The sequence below is a fragment of the Mytilus edulis genome, unplaced genomic scaffold (genome assembly GCF_963676685.1).
Source record: "Mytilus edulis unplaced genomic scaffold, xbMytEdul2.2 SCAFFOLD_568, whole genome shotgun sequence".
In the NCBI taxonomy this organism is placed as follows: Eukaryota; Metazoa; Mollusca; class Bivalvia; order Mytilida; family Mytilidae; genus Mytilus; species Mytilus edulis.
Genome location: NW_027268297.1, coordinates 17899 through 35124, shown reverse-complemented (window position 1 = coordinate 35124; position 17226 = coordinate 17899). Strand labels below are relative to the sequence as shown.

Here is a 17226-nt window from a genome sequence, read left to right as displayed (position 1 = left end):
ACTTCAAATAAGCGGAATTTTTTTTAATGTGACTTAAACGGAGAGGCAAAACTTGAAATTTACGGCAAAACTTGAAATTTACGGATTACGAGATAATAATTTAAAAAAAAAGAAAAAAAAAAAAAAAAAACCCCAACTTACTTTTTTGGAGTGTAGAAACCAAGTTGTCTGACTGAGATATTGATTTGCTTCTTTTTATCGTCTACTCAAATTGAAGAAAAACAATGAAATGAAACAAAAGGATGGAAAACCGGTTGGCGATTACAATTTACGCAAATCCTGAACAGTCTCAGCGTACTAAAGATAAAGTTTAACAACAGTATCAAGTTTTGTATTTATTGGGAACTTTTCTTTACATTTGATTTAATAACAGGGGATAGCGCGAACGCAGTCCCCCACACTAAAAAATTGCGTACCCGAGTTGCCCACATTTGGGGCAATCGCAGGCTTCAGCCTAACCGGAGTGCAATGGAAAGGCCTCGACCTGGGGAGACCGCCTTTTTGATCACGGTGCTCCCTGTACCAGGTAAGTATGCTTGGATATCTGACATTTGTCCATTTGAGTAAATCAAGAGTAACTTTATAAAGAGGTATTCGAACATATTATAGTCAGCCGATATATCATTTTAAAACATACAATAAAACAATTTGACTTCGCATCGAGGGACATTTGCCTCCTTCCACTGATTTCATTGACACGCGTTTGTGTATCAAAAATCGGGACACTTTTTAAGGACGATTTGTTGAAAGGGGCCAAATAAAGTAGGATAACTCTGTTGATTAAAAACGTACTATGTACGTTCAGATCGCCATGATGCTTTCACACGGAATATCAATAATTGTTTAAAATTCACTCCTCCGCAATAATAAAAAAAACAAAACAAACAACATGTATTGTTTTTCCCTCTTTCTTCGCTTTAATTTCGTAACTGCCTTCCGTTCACACAACACTGTTTGCTTCTGTTTCGAATTCACTAGATAACCAGTTACCATGTTTACAGTGTACGCGCAAAATTTTAAAATCTAAATTCATTCAATTTGATGCGGGAAAAAAATCGACGGCAAAGCAATCATTTGCGTTTGAAATTGATAAAGGAGGGCGACAAAGGTAGCGAGATTATTTCTTGAATCCGTCCGTGCTGCACATGCAGTTTCCGCTTTTCAGTATAGCAAGGAAAAGAAAATACGCATTACTTTTCATAAAATGCACGTATTTTCCTCTTATGATAATTAACCGGCGGTATAGTTGAATTTCATATTATTTCAAATAGAAACAATATTTTGCCAACCAAAAACTAGTTTTCATCGTAAAGCAAAATGAATAAGCTTCCAAACTCAGTTTATAGTTTTTACTTCAAATAAGCGGAATTTTTTTAATGTGACTTAAACGGAGAGGCAAAACTTGAAATTTACGGCAAAACTTGAAATTTACGGATTACGAGATAATAATTTAAAAAAAAAAGAAAAAAAAAAAAAAAAAACCCCAACTTACTTTTTTGGAGTGTAGAAACCAAGTTGTCTGACTGAGATATTGATTTGCTTCTTTTTATCGTCTACTCAAATTGAAGAAAAACAATGAAATGAAACAAAAGGATGGAAAACCGGTTGGCGATTACAATTTACGCAAATCCTGAACAGTCTCAGCGTACTAAAGATAAAGTTTAACAACAGTATCAAGTTTTGTATTTATTGGGAACTTTTCTTTACATTTGATTTAATAACAGGGGATAGCGCGAACGCAGTCCCCCACACTAAAAAATTGCGTACCCGAGTTGCCCACATTTGGGGCAATCGCAGGCTTCAGCCTAACCGGAGTGCAATGGAAAGGCCTCGACCTGGGGAGACCGCCTTTTTGATCACGGTGCTCCCTGTACCAGGTAAGTATGCTTGGATATCTGACATTTGTCCATTTGAGTAAATCAAGAGTAACTTTATAAAGAGGTATTCGAACATATTATAGTCAGCCGATATATCATTTTAAAACATACAATAAAACAATTTGACTTCGCATCGAGGGACATTTGCCTCCTTCCACTGATTTCATTGACACGCGTTTGTGTATCAAAAATCGGGACACTTTTTAAGGACGATTTGTTGAAAGGGGCCAAATAAAGTAGGATAACTCTGTTGATTAAAAACGTACTATGTACGTTCAGATCGCCATGATGCTTTCACACGGAATATCAATAATTGTTTAAAATTCACTCCTCCGCAATAATAAAAAAAACAAAACAAACAACATGTATTGTTTTTCCCTCTTTCTTCGCTTTAATTTCGTAACTGCCTTCCGTTCACACAACACTGTTTGCTTCTGTTTCGAATTCACTAGATAACCAGTTACCATGTTTACAGTGTACGCGCAAAATTTTAAAATCTAAATTCATTCAATTTGATGCGGGAAAAAAATCGACGGCAAAGCAATCATTTGCGTTTGAAATTGATAAAGGAGGGCGACAAAGGTAGCGAGATTATTTCTTGAATCCGTCCGTGCTGCACATGCAGTTTCCGCTTTTCAGTATAGCAAGGAAAAGAAAATACGGCATTACTTTTCATAAAATGCACGTATTTTCCTCTTATGATAATTAACCGGCGGTATAGTTGAATTTCATATTATTTCAAATAGAAACAATATTTTGCCAACCAAAAACTAGTTTTCATCGTAAAGCAAAATGAATAAGCTTCCAAACTCAGTTTATAGTTTTTACTTCAAATAAGCGGAATTTTTTTAATGTGACTTAAACGGAGAGGCAAAACTTGAAATTTACGGCAAAACTTGAAATTTACGGATTACGAGATAATAATTTAAAAAAAAAAGAAAAAAAAAAAAAAAAAACCCCAACTTACTTTTTTGGAGTGTAGAAACCAAGTTGTCTGACTGAGATATTGATTTGCTTCTTTTTATCGTCTACTCAAATTGAAGAAAAACAATGAAATGAAACAAAAGGATGGAAAACCGGTTGGCGATTACAATTTACGCAAATCCTGAACAGTCTCAGCGTACTAAAGATAAAGTTTAACAACAGTATCAAGTTTTGTATTTATTGGGAACTTTTCTTTACATTTGATTTAATAACAGGGGATAGCGCGAACGCAGTCCCCCACACTAAAAAATTGCGTACCCGAGTTGCCCACATTTGGGGCAATCGCAGGCTTCAGCCTAACCGGAGTGCAATGGAAAGGCCTCGACCTGGGGAGACCGCCTTTTTGATCACGGTGCTCCCTGTACCAGGTAAGTATGCTTGGATATCTGACATTTGTCCATTTGAGTAAATCAAGAGTAACTTTATAAAGAGGTATTCGAACATATTATAGTCAGCCGATATATCATTTTAAAACATACAATAAAACAATTTGACTTCGCATCGAGGGACATTTGCCTCCTTCCACTGATTTCATTGACACGCGTTTGTGTATCAAAAATCGGGACACTTTTTAAGGACGATTTGTTGAAAGGGGCCAAATAAAGTAGGATAACTCTGTTGATTAAAAACGTACTATGTACGTTCAGATCGCCATGATGCTTTCACACGGAATATCAATAATTGTTTAAAATTCACTCCTCCGCAATAATAAAAAAAACAAAACAAACAACATGTATTGTTTTTCCCTCTTTCTTCGCTTTAATTTCGTAACTGCCTTCCGTTCACACAACACTGTTTGCTTCTGTTTCGAATTCACTAGATAACCAGTTACCATGTTTACAGTGTACGCGCAAAATTTTAAAATCTAAATTCATTCAATTTGATGCGGGAAAAAAATCGACGGCAAAGCAATCATTTGCGTTTGAAATTGATAAAGGAGGGCGACAAAGGTAGCGAGATTATTTCTTGAATCCGTCCGTGCTGCACATGCAGTTTCCGCTTTTCAGTATAGCAAGGAAAAGAAAATACGGCATTACTTTTCATAAAATGCACGTATTTTCCTCTTATGATAATTAACCGGCGGTATAGTTGAATTTCATATTATTTCAAATAGAAACAATATTTTGCCAACCAAAAACTAGTTTTCATCGTAAAGCAAAATGAATAAGCTTCCAAACTCAGTTTATAGTTTTTACTTCAAATAAGCGGAATTTTTTTTAATGTGACTTAAACGGAGAGGCAAAACTTGAAATTTACGGCAAAACTTGAAATTTACGGATTACGAGATAATAATTTAAAAAAAAAAGAAAAAAAAAAAAAAAAAACCCCAACTTACTTTTTTGGAGTGTAGAAACCAAGTTGTCTGACTGAGATATTGATTTGCTTCTTTTTATCGTCTACTCAAATTGAAGAAAAACAATGAAATGAAACAAAAGGATGGAAAACCGGTTGGCGATTACAATTTACGCAAATCCTGAACAGTCTCAGCGTACTAAAGATAAAGTTTAACAACAGTATCAAGTTTTGTATTTATTGGGAACTTTTCTTTACATTTGATTTAATAACAGGGGATAGCGCGAACGCAGTCCCCCACACTAAAAAATTGCGTACCCGAGTTGCCCACATTTGGGGCAATCGCAGGCTTCAGCCTAACCGGAGTGCAATGGAAAGGCCTCGACCTGGGGAGACCGCCTTTTTGATCACGGTGCTCCCTGTACCAGGTAAGTATGCTTGGATATCTGACATTTGTCCATTTGAGTAAATCAAGAGTAACTTTATAAAGAGGTATTCGAACATATTATAGTCAGCCGATATATCATTTTAAAACATACAATAAAACAATTTGACTTCGCATCGAGGGACATTTGCCTCCTTCCACTGATTTCATTGACACGCGTTTGTGTATCAAAAATCGGGACACTTTTTAAGGACGATTTGTTGAAAGGGGCCAAATAAAGTAGGATAACTCTGTTGATTAAAAACGTACTATGTACGTTCAGATCGCCATGATGCTTTCACACGGAATATCAATAATTGTTTAAAATTCACTCCTCCGCAATAATAAAAAAAACAAAACAAACAACATGTATTGTTTTTCCCTCTTTCTTCGCTTTAATTTCGTAACTGCCTTCCGTTCACACAACACTGTTTGCTTCTGTTTCGAATTCACTAGATAACCAGTTACCATGTTTACAGTGTACGCGCAAAATTTTAAAATCTAAATTCATTCAATTTGATGCGGGAAAAAAATCGACGGCAAAGCAATCATTTGCGTTTGAAATTGATAAAGGAGGGCGACAAAGGTAGCGAGATTATTTCTTGAATCCGTCCGTGCTGCACATGCAGTTTCCGCTTTTCAGTATAGCAAGGAAAAGAAAATACGGCATTACTTTTCATAAAATGCACGTATTTTCCTCTTATGATAATTAACCGGCGGTATAGTTGAATTTCATATTATTTCAAATAGAAACAATATTTTGCCAACCAAAAACTAGTTTTCATCGTAAAGCAAAATGAATAAGCTTCCAAACTCAGTTTATAGTTTTTACTTCAAATAAGCGGAATTTTTTTTAATGTGACTTAAACGGAGAGGCAAAACTTGAAATTTACGGCAAAACTTGAAATTTACGGATTACGAGATAATAATTTAAAAAAAAAGAAAAAAAAAAAAAAAAACCCCAACTTACTTTTTTGGAGTGTAGAAACCAAGTTGTCTGACTGAGATATTGATTTGCTTCTTTTTATCGTCTACTCAAATTGAAGAAAAACAATGAAATGAAACAAAAGGATGGAAAACCGGTTGGCGATTACAATTTACGCAAATCCTGAACAGTCTCAGCGTACTAAAGATAAAGTTTAACAACAGTATCAAGTTTTGTATTTATTGGGAACTTTTCTTTACATTTGATTTAATAACAGGGGATAGCGCGAACGCAGTCCCCCACACTAAAAAATTGCGTACCCGAGTTGCCCACATTTGGGGCAATCGCAGGCTTCAGCCTAACCGGAGTGCAATGGAAAGGCCTCGACCTGGGGAGACCGCCTTTTTGATCACGGTGCTCCCTGTACCAGGTAAGTATGCTTGGATATCTGACATTTGTCCATTTGAGTAAATCAAGAGTAACTTTATAAAGAGGTATTCGAACATATTATAGTCAGCCGATATATCATTTTAAAACATACAATAAAACAATTTGACTTCGCATCGAGGGACATTTGCCTCCTTCCACTGATTTCATTGACACGCGTTTGTGTATCAAAAATCGGGACACTTTTTAAGGACGATTTGTTGAAAGGGGCCAAATAAAGTAGGATAACTCTGTTGATTAAAAACGTACTATGTACGTTCAGATCGCCATGATGCTTTCACACGGAATATCAATAATTGTTTAAAATTCACTCCTCCGCAATAATAAAAAAAACAAAACAAACAACATGTATTGTTTTTCCCTCTTTCTTCGCTTTAATTTCGTAACTGCCTTCCGTTCACACAACACTGTTTGCTTCTGTTTCGAATTCACTAGATAACCAGTTACCATGTTTACAGTGTACGCGCAAAATTTTAAAATCTAAATTCATTCAATTTGATGCGGGAAAAAAATCGACGGCAAAGCAATCATTTGCGTTTGAAATTGATAAAGGAGGGCGACAAAGGTAGCGAGATTATTTCTTGAATCCGTCCGTGCTGCACATGCAGTTTCCGCTTTTCAGTATAGCAAGGAAAAGAAAATACGGCATTACTTTTCATAAAATGCACGTATTTTCCTCTTATGATAATTAACCGGCGGTATAGTTGAATTTCATATTATTTCAAATAGAAACAATATTTTGCCAACCAAAAACTAGTTTTCATCGTAAAGCAAAATGAATAAGCTTCCAAACTCAGTTTATAGTTTTTACTTCAAATAAGCGGAATTTTTTTTAATGTGACTTAAACGGAGAGGCAAAACTTGAAATTTACGGCAAAACTTGAAATTTACGGATTACGAGATAATAATTTAAAAAAAAAAGAAAAAAAAAAAAAAAAACCCCAACTTACTTTTTTGGAGTGTAGAAACCAAGTTGTCTGACTGAGATATTGATTTGCTTCTTTTTATCGTCTACTCAAATTGAAGAAAAACAATGAAATGAAACAAAAGGATGGAAAACCGGTTGGCGATTACAATTTACGCAAATCCTGAACAGTCTCAGCGTACTAAAGATAAAGTTTAACAACAGTATCAAGTTTTGTATTTATTGGGAACTTTTCTTTACATTTGATTTAATAACAGGGGATAGCGCGAACGCAGTCCCCCACACTAAAAAATTGCGTACCCGAGTTGCCCACATTTGGGGCAATCGCAGGCTTCAGCCTAACCGGAGTGCAATGGAAAGGCCTCGACCTGGGGAGACCGCCTTTTTGATCACGGTGCTCCCTGTACCAGGTAAGTATGCTTGGATATCTGACATTTGTCCATTTGAGTAAATCAAGAGTAACTTTATAAAGAGGTATTCGAACATATTATAGTCAGCCGATATATCATTTTAAAACATACAATAAAACAATTTGACTTCGCATCGAGGGACATTTGCCTCCTTCCACTGATTTCATTGACACGCGTTTGTGTATCAAAAATCGGGACACTTTTTAAGGACGATTTGTTGAAAGGGGCCAAATAAAGTAGGATAACTCTGTTGATTAAAAACGTACTATGTACGTTCAGATCGCCATGATGCTTTCACACGGAATATCAATAATTGTTTAAAATTCACTCCTCCGCAATAATAAAAAAAACAAAACAAACAACATGTATTGTTTTTCCCTCTTTCTTCGCTTTAATTTCGTAACTGCCTTCCGTTCACACAACACTGTTTGCTTCTGTTTCGAATTCACTAGATAACCAGTTACCATGTTTACAGTGTACGCGCAAAATTTTAAAATCTAAATTCATTCAATTTGATGCGGGAAAAAAATCGACGGCAAAGCAATCATTTGCGTTTGAAATTGATAAAGGAGGGCGACAAAGGTAGCGAGATTATTTCTTGAATCCGTCCGTGCTGCACATGCAGTTTCCGCTTTTCAGTATAGCAAGGAAAAGAAAATACGGCATTACTTTTCATAAAATGCACGTATTTTCCTCTTATGATAATTAACCGGCGGTATAGTTGAATTTCATATTATTTCAAATAGAAACAATATTTTGCCAACCAAAAACTAGTTTTCATCGTAAAGCAAAATGAATAAGCTTCCAAACTCAGTTTATAGTTTTTACTTCAAATAAGCGGAATTTTTTTTAATGTGACTTAAACGGAGAGGCAAAACTTGAAATTTACGGCAAAACTTGAAATTTACGGATTACGAGATAATAATTTAAAAAAAAAAGAAAAAAAAAAAAAAAAAACCCCAACTTACTTTTTTGGAGTGTAGAAACCAAGTTGTCTGACTGAGATATTGATTTGCTTCTTTTTATCGTCTACTCAAATTGAAGAAAAACAATGAAATGAAACAAAAGGATGGAAAACCGGTTGGCGATTACAATTTACGCAAATCCTGAACAGTCTCAGCGTACTAAAGATAAAGTTTAACAACAGTATCAAGTTTTGTATTTATTGGGAACTTTTCTTTACATTTGATTTAATAACAGGGGATAGCGCGAACGCAGTCCCCCACACTAAAAAATTGCGTACCCGAGTTGCCCACATTTGGGGCAATCGCAGGCTTCAGCCTAACCGGAGTGCAATGGAAAGGCCTCGACCTGGGGAGACCGCCTTTTTGATCACGGTGCTCCCTGTACCAGGTAAGTATGCTTGGATATCTGACATTTGTCCATTTGAGTAAATCAAGAGTAACTTTATAAAGAGGTATTCGAACATATTATAGTCAGCCGATATATCATTTTAAAACATACAATAAAACAATTTGACTTCGCATCGAGGGACATTTGCCTCCTTCCACTGATTTCATTGACACGCGTTTGTGTATCAAAAATCGGGACACTTTTTAAGGACGATTTGTTGAAAGGGGCCAAATAAAGTAGGATAACTCTGTTGATTAAAAACGTACTATGTACGTTCAGATCGCCATGATGCTTTCACACGGAATATCAATAATTGTTTAAAATTCACTCCTCCGCAATAATAAAAAAAACAAAACAAACAACATGTATTGTTTTTCCCTCTTTCTTCGCTTTAATTTCGTAACTGCCTTCCGTTCACACAACACTGTTTGCTTCTGTTTCGAATTCACTAGATAACCAGTTACCATGTTTACAGTGTACGCGCAAAATTTTAAAATCTAAATTCATTCAATTTGATGCGGGAAAAAAATCGACGGCAAAGCAATCATTTGCGTTTGAAATTGATAAAGGAGGGCGACAAAGGTAGCGAGATTATTTCTTGAATCCGTCCGTGCTGCACATGCAGTTTCCGCTTTTCAGTATAGCAAGGAAAAGAAAATACGGCATTACTTTTCATAAAATGCACGTATTTTCCTCTTATGATAATTAACCGGCGGTATAGTTGAATTTCATATTATTTCAAATAGAAACAATATTTTGCCAACCAAAAACTAGTTTTCATCGTAAAGCAAAATGAATAAGCTTCCAAACTCAGTTTATAGTTTTTACTTCAAATAAGCGGAATTTTTTTTAATGTGACTTAAACGGAGAGGCAAAACTTGAAATTTACGGCAAAACTTGAAATTTACGGATTACGAGATAATAATTTAAAAAAAAAAGAAAAAAAAAAAAAAAAAACCCCAACTTACTTTTTTGGAGTGTAGAAACCAAGTTGTCTGACTGAGATATTGATTTGCTTCTTTTTATCGTCTACTCAAATTGAAGAAAAACAATGAAATGAAACAAAAGGATGGAAAACCGGTTGGCGATTACAATTTACGCAAATCCTGAACAGTCTCAGCGTACTAAAGATAAAGTTTAACAACAGTATCAAGTTTTGTATTTATTGGGAACTTTTCTTTACATTTGATTTAATAACAGGGGATAGCGCGAACGCAGTCCCCCACACTAAAAAATTGCGTACCCGAGTTGCCCACATTTGGGGCAATCGCAGGCTTCAGCCTAACCGGAGTGCAATGGAAAGGCCTCGACCTGGGGAGACCGCCTTTTTGATCACGGTGCTCCCTGTACCAGGTAAGTATGCTTGGATATCTGACATTTGTCCATTTGAGTAAATCAAGAGTAACTTTATAAAGAGGTATTCGAACATATTATAGTCAGCCGATATATCATTTTAAAACATACAATAAAACAATTTGACTTCGCATCGAGGGACATTTGCCTCCTTCCACTGATTTCATTGACACGCGTTTGTGTATCAAAAATCGGGACACTTTTTAAGGACGATTTGTTGAAAGGGGCCAAATAAAGTAGGATAACTCTGTTGATTAAAAACGTACTATGTACGTTCAGATCGCCATGATGCTTTCACACGGAATATCAATAATTGTTTAAAATTCACTCCTCCGCAATAATAAAAAAAACAAAACAAACAACATGTATTGTTTTTCCCTCTTTCTTCGCTTTAATTTCGTAACTGCCTTCCGTTCACACAACACTGTTTGCTTCTGTTTCGAATTCACTAGATAACCAGTTACCATGTTTACAGTGTACGCGCAAAATTTTAAAATCTAAATTCATTCAATTTGATGCGGGAAAAAAATCGACGGCAAAGCAATCATTTGCGTTTGAAATTGATAAAGGAGGGCGACAAAGGTAGCGAGATTATTTCTTGAATCCGTCCGTGCTGCACATGCAGTTTCCGCTTTTCAGTATAGCAAGGAAAAGAAAATACGGCATTACTTTTCATAAAATGCACGTATTTTCCTCTTATGATAATTAACCGGCGGTATAGTTGAATTTCATATTATTTCAAATAGAAACAATATTTTGCCAACCAAAAACTAGTTTTCATCGTAAAGCAAAATGAATAAGCTTCCAAACTCAGTTTATAGTTTTTACTTCAAATAAGCGGAATTTTTTTTAATGTGACTTAAACGGAGAGGCAAAACTTGAAATTTACGGCAAAACTTGAAATTTACGGATTACGAGATAATAATTTAAAAAAAAAAGAAAAAAAAAAAAAAAAAACCCCAACTTACTTTTTTGGAGTGTAGAAACCAAGTTGTCTGACTGAGATATTGATTTGCTTCTTTTTATCGTCTACTCAAATTGAAGAAAAACAATGAAATGAAACAAAAGGATGGAAAACCGGTTGGCGATTACAATTTACGCAAATCCTGAACAGTCTCAGCGTACTAAAGATAAAGTTTAACAACAGTATCAAGTTTTGTATTTATTGGGAACTTTTCTTTACATTTGATTTAATAACAGGGGATAGCGCGAACGCAGTCCCCCACACTAAAAAATTGCGTACCCGAGTTGCCCACATTTGGGGCAATCGCAGGCTTCAGCCTAACCGGAGTGCAATGGAAAGGCCTCGACCTGGGGAGACCGCCTTTTTGATCACGGTGCTCCCTGTACCAGGTAAGTATGCTTGGATATCTGACATTTGTCCATTTGAGTAAATCAAGAGTAACTTTATAAAGAGGTATTCGAACATATTATAGTCAGCCGATATATCATTTTAAAACATACAATAAAACAATTTGACTTCGCATCGAGGGACATTTGCCTCCTTCCACTGATTTCATTGACACGCGTTTGTGTATCAAAAATCGGGACACTTTTTAAGGACGATTTGTTGAAAGGGGCCAAATAAAGTAGGATAACTCTGTTGATTAAAAACGTACTATGTACGTTCAGATCGCCATGATGCTTTCACACGGAATATCAATAATTGTTTAAAATTCACTCCTCCGCAATAATAAAAAAAACAAAACAAACAACATGTATTGTTTTTCCCTCTTTCTTCGCTTTAATTTCGTAACTGCCTTCCGTTCACACAACACTGTTTGCTTCTGTTTCGAATTCACTAGATAACCAGTTACCATGTTTACAGTGTACGCGCAAAATTTTAAAATCTAAATTCATTCAATTTGATGCGGGAAAAAAATCGACGGCAAAGCAATCATTTGCGTTTGAAATTGATAAAGGAGGGCGACAAAGGTAGCGAGATTATTTCTTGAATCCGTCCGTGCTGCACATGCAGTTTCCGCTTTTCAGTATAGCAAGGAAAAGAAAATACGGCATTACTTTTCATAAAATGCACGTATTTTCCTCTTATGATAATTAACCGGCGGTATAGTTGAATTTCATATTATTTCAAATAGAAACAATATTTTGCCAACCAAAAACTAGTTTTCATCGTAAAGCAAAATGAATAAGCTTCCAAACTCAGTTTATAGTTTTTACTTCAAATAAGCGGAATTTTTTTTAATGTGACTTAAACGGAGAGGCAAAACTTGAAATTTACGGCAAAACTTGAAATTTACGGATTACGAGATAATAATTTAAAAAAAAAAGAAAAAAAAAAAAAAAAAACCCCAACTTACTTTTTTGGAGTGTAGAAACCAAGTTGTCTGACTGAGATATTGATTTGCTTCTTTTTATCGTCTACTCAAATTGAAGAAAAACAATGAAATGAAACAAAAGGATGGAAAACCGGTTGGCGATTACAATTTACGCAAATCCTGAACAGTCTCAGCGTACTAAAGATAAAGTTTAACAACAGTATCAAGTTTTGTATTTATTGGGAACTTTTCTTTACATTTGATTTAATAACAGGGGATAGCGCGAACGCAGTCCCCCACACTAAAAAATTGCGTACCCGAGTTGCCCACATTTGGGGCAATCGCAGGCTTCAGCCTAACCGGAGTGCAATGGAAAGGCCTCGACCTGGGGAGACCGCCTTTTTGATCACGGTGCTCCCTGTACCAGGTAAGTATGCTTGGATATCTGACATTTGTCCATTTGAGTAAATCAAGAGTAACTTTATAAAGAGGTATTCGAACATATTATAGTCAGCCGATATATCATTTTAAAACATACAATAAAACAATTTGACTTCGCATCGAGGGACATTTGCCTCCTTCCACTGATTTCATTGACACGCGTTTGTGTATCAAAAATCGGGACACTTTTTAAGGACGATTTGTTGAAAGGGGCCAAATAAAGTAGGATAACTCTGTTGATTAAAAACGTACTATGTACGTTCAGATCGCCATGATGCTTTCACACGGAATATCAATAATTGTTTAAAATTCACTCCTCCGCAATAATAAAAAAAACAAAACAAACAACATGTATTGTTTTTCCCTCTTTCTTCGCTTTAATTTCGTAACTGCCTTCCGTTCACACAACACTGTTTGCTTCTGTTTCGAATTCACTAGATAACCAGTTACCATGTTTACAGTGTACGCGCAAAATTTTAAAATCTAAATTCATTCAATTTGATGCGGGAAAAAAATCGACGGCAAAGCAATCATTTGCGTTTGAAATTGATAAAGGAGGGCGACAAAGGTAGCGAGATTATTTCTTGAATCCGTCCGTGCTGCACATGCAGTTTCCGCTTTTCAGTATAGCAAGGAAAAGAAAATACGGCATTACTTTTCATAAAATGCACGTATTTTCCTCTTATGATAATTAACCGGCGGTATAGTTGAATTTCATATTATTTCAAATAGAAACAATATTTTGCCAACCAAAAACTAGTTTTCATCGTAAAGCAAAATGAATAAGCTTCCAAACTCAGTTTATAGTTTTTACTTCAAATAAGCGGAATTTTTTTTAATGTGACTTAAACGGAGAGGCAAAACTTGAAATTTACGGCAAAACTTGAAATTTACGGATTACGAGATAATAATTTAAAAAAAAAAAAAAAAAAAAAAAAAAAACCCCAACTTACTTTTTTGGAGTGTAGAAACCAAGTTGTCTGACTGAGATATTGATTTGCTTCTTTTTATCGTCTACTCAAATTGAAGAAAAACAATGAAATGAAACAAAAGGATGGAAAACCGGTTGGCGATTACAATTTACGCAAATCCTGAACAGTCTCAGCGTACTAAAGATAAAGTTTAACAACAGTATCAAGTTTTGTATTTATTGGGAACTTTTCTTTACATTTGATTTAATAACAGGGGATAGCGCGAACGCAGTCCCCCACACTAAAAAATTGCGTACCCGAGTTGCCCACATTTGGGGCAATCGCAGGCTTCAGCCTAACCGGAGTGCAATGGAAAGGCCTCGACCTGGGGAGACCGCCTTTTTGATCACGGTGCTCCCTGTACCAGGTAAGTATGCTTGGATATCTGACATTTGTCCATTTGAGTAAATCAAGAGTAACTTTATAAAGAGGTATTCGAACATATTATAGTCAGCCGATATATCATTTTAAAACATACAATAAAACAATTTGACTTCGCATCGAGGGACATTTGCCTCCTTCCACTGATTTCATTGACACGCGTTTGTGTATCAAAAATCGGGACACTTTTTAAGGACGATTTGTTGAAAGGGGCCAAATAAAGTAGGATAACTCTGTTGATTAAAAACGTACTATGTACGTTCAGATCGCCATGATGCTTTCACACGGAATATCAATAATTGTTTAAAATTCACTCCTCCGCAATAATAAAAAAAACAAAACAAACAACATGTATTGTTTTTCCCTCTTTCTTCGCTTTAATTTCGTAACTGCCTTCCGTTCACACAACACTGTTTGCTTCTGTTTCGAATTCACTAGATAACCAGTTACCATGTTTACAGTGTACGCGCAAAATTTTAAAATCTAAATTCATTCAATTTGATGCGGGAAAAAAATCGACGGCAAAGCAATCATTTGCGTTTGAAATTGATAAAGGAGGGCGACAAAGGTAGCGAGATTATTTCTTGAATCCGTCCGTGCTGCACATGCAGTTTCCGCTTTTCAGTATAGCAAGGAAAAGAAAATACGGCATTACTTTTCATAAAATGCACGTATTTTCCTCTTATGATAATTAACCGGCGGTATAGTTGAATTTCATATTATTTCAAATAGAAACAATATTTTGCCAACCAAAAACTAGTTTTCATCGTAAAGCAAAATGAATAAGCTTCCAAACTCAGTTTATAGTTTTTACTTCAAATAAGCGGAATTTTTTTTAATGTGACTTAAACGGAGAGGCAAAACTTGAAATTTACGGCAAAACTTGAAATTTACGGATTACGAGATAATAATTTAAAAAAAAAAAAAAAAAAAAAAAAAAAACCCCAACTTACTTTTTTGGAGTGTAGAAACCAAGTTGTCTGACTGAGATATTGATTTGCTTCTTTTTATCGTCTACTCAAATTGAAGAAAAACAATGAAATGAAACAAAAGGATGGAAAACCGGTTGGCGATTACAATTTACGCAAATCCTGAACAGTCTCAGCGTACTAAAGATAAAGTTTAACAACAGTATCAAGTTTTGTATTTATTGGGAACTTTTCTTTACATTTGATTTAATAACAGGGGATAGCGCGAACGCAGTCCCCCACACTAAAAAATTGCGTACCCGAGTTGCCCACATTTGGGGCAATCGCAGGCTTCAGCCTAACCGGAGTGCAATGGAAAGGCCTCGACCTGGGGAGACCGCCTTTTTGATCACGGTGCTCCCTGTACCAGGTAAGTATGCTTGGATATCTGACATTTGTCCATTTGAGTAAATCAAGAGTAACTTTATAAAGAGGTATTCGAACATATTATAGTCAGCCGATATATCATTTTAAAACATACAATAAAACAATTTGACTTCGCATCGAGGGACATTTGCCTCCTTCCACTGATTTCATTGACACGCGTTTGTGTATCAAAAATCGGGACACTTTTTAAGGACGATTTGTTGAAAGGGGCCAAATAAAGTAGGATAACTCTGTTGATTAAAAACGTACTATGTACGTTCAGATCGCCATGATGCTTTCACACGGAATATCAATAATTGTTTAAAATTCACTCCTCCGCAATAATAAAAAAAACAAAACAAACAACATGTATTGTTTTTCCCTCTTTCTTCGCTTTAATTTCGTAACTGCCTTCCGTTCACACAACACTGTTTGCTTCTGTTTCGAATTCACTAGATAACCAGTTACCATGTTTACAGTGTACGCGCAAAATTTTAAAATCTAAATTCATTCAATTTGATGCGGGAAAAAAATCGACGGCAAAGCAATCATTTGCGTTTGAAATTGATAAAGGAGGGCGACAAAGGTAGCGAGATTATTTCTTGAATCCGTCCGTGCTGCACATGCAGTTTCCGCTTTTCAGTATAGCAAGGAAAAGAAAATACGGCATTACTTTTCATAAAATGCACGTATTTTCCTCTTATGATAATTAACCGGCGGTATAGTTGAATTTCATATTATTTCAAATAGAAACAATATTTTGCCAACCAAAAACTAGTTTTCATCGTAAAGCAAAATGAATAAGCTTCCAAACTCAGTTTATAGTTTTTACTTCAAATAAGCGGAATTTTTTTTAATGTGACTTAAACGGAGAGGCAAAACTTGAAATTTACGGCAAAACTTGAAATTTACGGATTACGAGATAATAATTTAAAAAAAAAAGAAAAAAAAAAAAAAAAAACCCCAACTTACTTTTTTGGAGTGTAGAAACCAAGTTGTCTGACTGAGATATTGATTTGCTTCTTTTTATCGTCTACTCAAATTGAAGAAAAACAATGAAATGAAACAAAAGGATGGAAAACCGGTTGGCGATTACAATTTACGCAAATCCTGAACAGTCTCAGCGTACTAAAGATAAAGTTTAACAACAGTATCAAGTTTTGTATTTATTGGGAACTTTTCTTTACATTTGATTTAATAACAGGGGATAGCGCGAACGCAGTCCCCCACACTAAAAAATTGCGTACCCGAGTTGCCCACATTTGGGGCAATCGCAGGCTTCAGCCTAACCGGAGTGCAATGGAAAGGCCTCGACCTGGGGAGACCGCCTTTTTGATCACGGTGCTCCCTGTACCAGGTAAGTATGCTTGGATATCTGACATTTGTCCATTTGAGTAAATCAAGAGTAACTTTATAAAGAGGTATTCGAACATATTATAGTCAGCCGATATATCATTTTAAAACATACAATAAAACAATTTGACTTCGCATCGAGGGACATTTGCCTCCTTCCACTGATTTCATTGACACGCGTTTGTGTATCAAAAATCGGGACACTTTTTAAGGACGATTTGTTGAAAGGGGCCAAATAAAGTAGGATAACTCTGTTGATTAAAAACGTACTATGTACGTTCAGATCGCCATGATGCTTTCACACGGAATATCAATAATTGTTTAAAATTCACTCCTCCGCAATAATAAAAAAAACAAAACAAACAACATGTATTGTTTTTCCCTCTTTCTTCGCTTTAATTTCGTAACTGCCTTCCGTTCACACAACACTGTTTGCTTCTGTTTCGAATTCACTAGATAACCAGTTACCATGTTTA

The 17226-nt window shown here is 35.6% G+C and overlaps 13 non-coding genes across 13 annotated transcripts; all 13 read right to left on the bottom strand.

Annotated features, from left to right (window-relative positions):
• Positions 1–370: 370 nt before the first annotated feature.
• LOC139507237 (U1 spliceosomal RNA) lies at positions 371–534 on the bottom strand. Its single transcript, XR_011660640.1, has one exon. It is a non-coding gene; the product is annotated as a U1 spliceosomal RNA (small nuclear RNA).
• Positions 535–1721: 1187 nt separating this feature from the next.
• LOC139507234 (U1 spliceosomal RNA) lies at positions 1722–1885 on the bottom strand. Its single transcript, XR_011660638.1, has one exon. It is a non-coding gene; the product is annotated as a U1 spliceosomal RNA (small nuclear RNA).
• A 1188-nt stretch (positions 1886–3073) lies between these two features.
• LOC139507233 (U1 spliceosomal RNA) lies at positions 3074–3237 on the bottom strand. The gene has a single exon (XR_011660637.1). It is a non-coding gene; the product is annotated as a U1 spliceosomal RNA (small nuclear RNA).
• Positions 3238–4426: 1189 nt separating this feature from the next.
• LOC139507232 (U1 spliceosomal RNA) lies at positions 4427–4590 on the bottom strand. Its single transcript, XR_011660636.1, has one exon. It is a non-coding gene; the product is annotated as a U1 spliceosomal RNA (small nuclear RNA).
• Positions 4591–5777: 1187 nt separating this feature from the next.
• On the bottom strand, positions 5778–5941 carry LOC139507231 (U1 spliceosomal RNA). Its single transcript, XR_011660635.1, has one exon. It is a non-coding gene; the product is annotated as a U1 spliceosomal RNA (small nuclear RNA).
• A 1188-nt stretch (positions 5942–7129) lies between these two features.
• LOC139507230 (U1 spliceosomal RNA) lies at positions 7130–7293 on the bottom strand. Its single transcript, XR_011660634.1, has one exon. It is a non-coding gene; the product is annotated as a U1 spliceosomal RNA (small nuclear RNA).
• Positions 7294–8482: 1189 nt separating this feature from the next.
• On the bottom strand, positions 8483–8646 carry LOC139507229 (U1 spliceosomal RNA). Its single transcript, XR_011660633.1, has one exon. It is a non-coding gene; the product is annotated as a U1 spliceosomal RNA (small nuclear RNA).
• Positions 8647–9835: 1189 nt separating this feature from the next.
• Positions 9836–9999, bottom strand: LOC139507228 (U1 spliceosomal RNA). The gene has a single exon (XR_011660631.1). It is a non-coding gene; the product is annotated as a U1 spliceosomal RNA (small nuclear RNA).
• Positions 10000–11188: 1189 nt separating this feature from the next.
• LOC139507227 (U1 spliceosomal RNA) lies at positions 11189–11352 on the bottom strand. The gene has a single exon (XR_011660630.1). It is a non-coding gene; the product is annotated as a U1 spliceosomal RNA (small nuclear RNA).
• Positions 11353–12541: 1189 nt separating this feature from the next.
• LOC139507226 (U1 spliceosomal RNA) lies at positions 12542–12705 on the bottom strand. Its single transcript, XR_011660629.1, has one exon. It is a non-coding gene; the product is annotated as a U1 spliceosomal RNA (small nuclear RNA).
• Positions 12706–13893: 1188 nt separating this feature from the next.
• On the bottom strand, positions 13894–14057 carry LOC139507225 (U1 spliceosomal RNA). Its single transcript, XR_011660628.1, has one exon. It is a non-coding gene; the product is annotated as a U1 spliceosomal RNA (small nuclear RNA).
• Positions 14058–15245: 1188 nt separating this feature from the next.
• On the bottom strand, positions 15246–15409 carry LOC139507222 (U1 spliceosomal RNA). The gene has a single exon (XR_011660626.1). It is a non-coding gene; the product is annotated as a U1 spliceosomal RNA (small nuclear RNA).
• Positions 15410–16598: 1189 nt separating this feature from the next.
• Positions 16599–16762, bottom strand: LOC139507221 (U1 spliceosomal RNA). Its single transcript, XR_011660625.1, has one exon. It is a non-coding gene; the product is annotated as a U1 spliceosomal RNA (small nuclear RNA).
• Positions 16763–17226: the final 464 nt, after the last annotated feature.